Here is a 5,348-nt window from a genome sequence, read left to right as displayed (position 1 = left end):
GACTGTTGCATAGCTTCACAAACAGCGCACACACACACACACACACACACACACACACACACAACAAAAAACAATGGCAATAGTCTGTAAGTACAGGGACATTTATTGATATATTTTGTAGTATTGTAATTCTGCAAAGTAGATGCAAGCAGTTACAAGACTAATTGATTGCCTATGGTGAGAATAGTATTTCCCTTTATTGTCATTAAAAAAATTTATGTTCACTTACCATGGCTTGAAAAAGCAAAGTTGGTGAGAGGCTTATTTGACAATTGGGAGGCCTTCTAGTAAAGAAGCTTAAAATATGCTTTTCTCCAAAGCAAAATTTTAAAAATCTGAACAACTATATCATAGCTTTTTCTCTCTAAATGTTCAGCAAGAAAATATATTGTCAGATTATTGTTTCTTGTAATAAGCCTGAAATTTTGAATATAAAACTATAGGCATGATTGACTATGATGTCTTCAAACCTCTCTCTTAGTATTTCATCCTCTTTAATAATCTTCATGGTCTGTTGTAATGAAGATCTACTTTGGGTATATAGTAATATCACCTCTGATTAACTTAATTATCCATAAATCGTACCTTTTAAAAACAAGTTATTTAATGAAAAGTTATTTATAAAGAGTGAAAATAGATGTCACAGCCTTGCATAAATATTCCTACAATAACTAAGACACCTTGAGTCCACAAGGTATATTATGATTTCTTATCTATAACTAGAGGCCTAGTGCATGAAATTCGTGCATGGGGGGGGGGTCCCCTCAGCCCAGCCTGCATCCTCTCCAATTTGGGACCCCTCAGGGGATGTCTGACATCCCTCTCACAATCCAGGACCGCTGGCTACCAACTGCTCACCTGCCTGCCAGCCTGATCACCCCTCACTGTCTCTGTGTGCTGAACTGATTGCCCCCAACTGCTCCCCTGCCAGCCTGGTTGCCCTCATGGCCCCCCTGCCATCCTGGTCACCCCACACAGCCTGCTATTCAGTCATTTGGTCATCATTCATTAACTGCCCTGCTGGTCTGGTCATAGGCATCCATCTTGCGAGGGCATGAGGGTTAATTTGCATATTACTTCTTTATATAGGATAATAAAAACGTAATATGCTAATTAGACTGGATGTCCTTCTGGATGACCTTCCAGATGAAGCCAGGGCTGCAGCCTCTGGATCAAGGCAGCCACCGCGGCTGCAAGGGAGGGATTGAGGCAGCTACTGTGGCTGTGAATGCCTACTCTTGCACAAATTCCATGCATTGGGCCACTAGTATTTCTAATAAGATGAAACAGACTTCAAATTAGTAATTTCATGAAGGAAGTCTGATTTTTAGGACTAGCATCTGACACAGAGCAAGAAATTATAGTATTTGTACAAACATTACTAAAATTAAAGTCTATCTTGCCAGATTTTGACCTTGTATATAATCAATGATGTCATATATTTTCTTTCCATAATATTATAGTGGAAATTTGCTGCTTTTGTGCAATGTGTCAAACAAACAAAAACTCTTAAAGTTGGTATAAAACTGTGTTTCAAACTCAAATGTTTATAGGTCTCAAATGAATGTGAACAAGTGCAAAACAGAAACCTTTATTCAGTTCCATATAATTCCTGCTTTTCACAAAAGGGTAATACTTGGATTGCTGTATGGAAATTTCTGATTTTTAATGTTATCTCAAAAAAATGTTAAAGCTCTGTGATCAATAAGCATAGACATACACTTTCTAGATCCTTCTAGATCCTACTAAGGACAGCCCATAAGACTATGAAACTTCAGTTATTTGATCAACCCTAAGATATATCAATCTTTATATGTGGAAATTTAATTTTCAATAGTGAACATCTGGATTTTGAGATCTATGTTTCATTGCACCTCCCCTCCTCCACTGCCCATACTTTGATTTGGCTGTACTTGAGACAGTCTTTCTCAACTCAAAAAAAGTACAATTATAATGCTTGGTTGAAGATATGGTGGAAACATTTATTTTTCTAACGTAGAGAAACCATGTTGAGTAAAGTTGCAATTTTTAAAAATGGTATAAAATATCAAAATGTTCATATTTTGTGTAGTAACATATGACATTTTCCAAGTGCATTTATATTTTTGAAATGAATATTAAGCCTTGGCACTAAGGATCACACACACGCAAATGTTTAATTTATTTTAGCCATGATCCTAGCAGTCAGACTCTCAAAACCTTTGTCTAGTGTTACCAAAACATACAAATTGTTCTGCAACGGTGAGCATCCTTATGTACTGGACAGAATATATGCAAATACATAGCTTGTAAATAACATAGGGAAAATAGTAGATGTCTAAAAGAAATGTTCATATAAAGCTCTCATGTTTTCCAAGCTTGTGGCTATTAGCAAGTCATCAGAGTTTATGGTCTCCTGAGAAAAAGTTTTGGTTGTCAAAGCATAATTTTCAAATTTCTGCAATATAGTGTTTTCTTAAACATTACAGTGTAGTACTGGTGGAGAACATTTATTTCATACTTAAGGCAGATTATATCTCATTGGTTTGAGAATAATCATAAACTTGAAAGGTTTATAGTACAGTAGGATGCTATAGTTCCTTAGGTAATAGACCTCTCATGTACAAATAAAATACTGTTTAAAACTTGAGAATAAATGATGATGGAAAGACACTTGACTCAGGGTGGTGAACAGACAATACAATATATAGATGATGTATTATATCATTATATACCTAAAACCTATATAATTTTATTAAACCAAAATCCCACAGTAAATTCAACAAAAAATTTAAAAAATGGTAAGATAAATAAATATCAACATATTAGTATCTGTCATAGTTAAATATCTTTAACAATTGAGTTATATAACATTTATAAATAGGATGCCTTGAGGCTTAGTTTGAACTTTGTATATTTAATTTGTTTTAAAAGTGTATCTATGTATTTAGGTACTTTTTATGTTTTTTGAACACTTGAAATAGTGACCTAGCTATCAGCACTATTTCTTAAGTGGTGAGTGTTAGACTGTTGCATGGCTTCACAAACACACACACACACACACACACACACACACACACACACAACAAAAAACAATGGCAATAGTCTGTAAGAAGAAGAAACTAAAATTCAAACCCATATGTTTTGATTATAAGCCTGGGCATTTTATACATTAATATGGCCCAACCATAATAAAAAATTAGAATTATTGATTTGAATGTGATGTAACAGAAGGCAGAATTTCTAGGAGTTACTCTCTAAAAGTAACATTTTGCTTTCTTATTAACAATATGCCACATATGTAATAACTTAATCAATAAATTAAAAAAACAATATGCCAGATTTGTGTTCCTTTTAATATTCTATAAATGTCCATTTCAATTATTTCCTCTCATTTTAAAAATAATTTTACTTCTGTATATAAAGCCTCTACTAGTGAAGATGTAGAAAAGGAAAAGTTGAGTTTTTTGCTAATATTTTCATAAATGATCAAACTACCTTTTTTTTACAGTGTAAAATTTTTATATTTAGAATTAGGCAGCTGGACTCAGTTTAGATGATTCCAATTTTATTGGCAACATCCAAAGCATCATAGTCAGGAACCAGTCGAACATATGCCTTCTTCTCGCCATCAGGCCTGATCAGGGTGTTGACCTTGGCCACATCAATGTCATAGAGCTTCTTCACAGCCTGTTTGATCTGGTCCTTGTTAGCCTTGACATCCACAATGAACACCAGTGTATTATTGTCTTCTGTCTCCTTCATGGCTGACTCGGTAGTCAGGGGAAATTTGTTGATGGTGTAGTGGGCAAGCTTGTTTCTCGGGTGCGCTCTTCCGAGGGTATTTAGGCTGCCTCCGGAGCCTTAGTGTCTTTGGCCGTCGGAAGGTGGGTGACGTGTGGATCTTCTTTTTTGTGTAGCTGTGGACGCCTTTCAACACTGCTTTCTTTGTCTTCAAAACCTTGGCTTTTGCTTTGGCTTTGGGAGGGGCAGGGGCTTCCTTCTTAGCTTCCGGCGCCATCTTCGTAAAAAGCCAAACTACCTTTAATATTGAATCACACCCCCCAAAAGCATGAGTCCTTCCAGGTGCTTAATAAGTGAACACTGTTTTAGAGGACAATTTTCTTATAAAATGTCGCTCTTGACATTAATTATAAAAAGGTATTTAGCATATGATACTCAATTTCTGAATTAACTACTTAATATATAAATTTATTTGTTGAAGGTATCTTCTCTTGGTTAAGGTTTATTCTTATTTGATAGAGTACATTACATTCTTTGTCCAGAAACTATGAGTTAGTTGTGAGGCCAAGGAAGAAAATCTTAAAGCAATAAAAGAGAAATCACACTTTTTAAAGTTTAAAAGCAAGCAGGCAAGCTTATAATGTGATGAGTGCTATATTAAACAAACAAGAAGTTATAGTAAACATAATCTTCATGGTCACCACTTTAAAAAGAAATAAATTCTTCTCATTTCTCCTCATAACTTCAGCAACTGTCCAACTGGTTTCCCTGACTCTAATCTTGCTTCTAATCAAGCAATTTTCTTCACTGTGCCTAGAACAATCTTCTTAAAAGGCGATTCTACAAGTGTTACCTCTGTACTTGGAACTCTTCAATTACTCTCTGTTACTTAGATGAGAAAGTCCAAGTTTATGTTCAGGGCATTAAACATCCTTCAGGGTCAAGGGCTGCTTGCCCTCTTGCATACTTTGTATGACTCTAACGTATTGGACAGCCTTCACCTTAAAGCCTTGCACGACTGCTCCCTGGAGCATTCTGATCTTTCTTCATCTTACTCCTCTTTGTCTTTCATTACTGCTGAGGAGCCCTGTTCACTGAAAGCTCTCCGAACCCCTTAGTCCAGGTCACGTCTACATTCCCTTTTCTCATTAAGCCCCTTGTGGTATCTCATTCAGGTACTATTTCTCTCTTTAACAGGAATCTAATATCTTCCTAGATATCAAGAGTCATACCTTATGGTAGGTGACTATGTGACACATGACAATCACTCAGTAATTCTTTTTGGCAGACGCATAAAGGAATAAACACATTGAATTGAACACCAATCTTCTTTAAAATAGTTCAGTCTCAGTGATGTTTCCACAAGAGGCCAAGGAAGACTTGAGCTGCCAGACTGTCAAGGTCTCAGCTGCTGGTCAGAATAACCCTGCCCCTGATGCTGTCCCAGCCAGCCACCTCTGATTCAGCTTCTTGACCAGACTGCCGCTGGGATGTCATTCCACGGATACCTTTGCATGACCACCAGACAACATCGGATTTTATAACTAATATTTTGAAAAATGTTTTGAATAATAAACCAGTAAGTTCTACTCTGGCAATGTTTTTACCTAATGTATATTTTATTT

At 36.1% G+C, this 5,348-nt stretch overlaps 1 pseudogene; it reads right to left on the bottom strand.

The window, feature by feature from the left end:
• Positions 1 to 3,490: 3,490 nt before the first annotated feature.
• On the bottom strand, positions 3,491 to 4,000 carry LOC139002089 (large ribosomal subunit protein uL23 pseudogene; annotated as a pseudogene).
• Between the last annotated feature and the right edge of the window lie 1,348 nt (positions 4,001 to 5,348).

This window comes from Myotis yumanensis, unplaced genomic scaffold (genome assembly GCF_028538775.1).
Source record: "Myotis yumanensis isolate MYYU_CA2020_CCGP unplaced genomic scaffold, mMyoYum1.0.hap1 SCAF_2, whole genome shotgun sequence".
Lineage (NCBI taxonomy): Eukaryota > Metazoa > Chordata > Mammalia > Chiroptera > Vespertilionidae > Myotis > Myotis yumanensis.
Note: the sequence above shows the minus strand (reverse complement) of the source record. Positions and strands in the feature narration are given on the sequence as shown.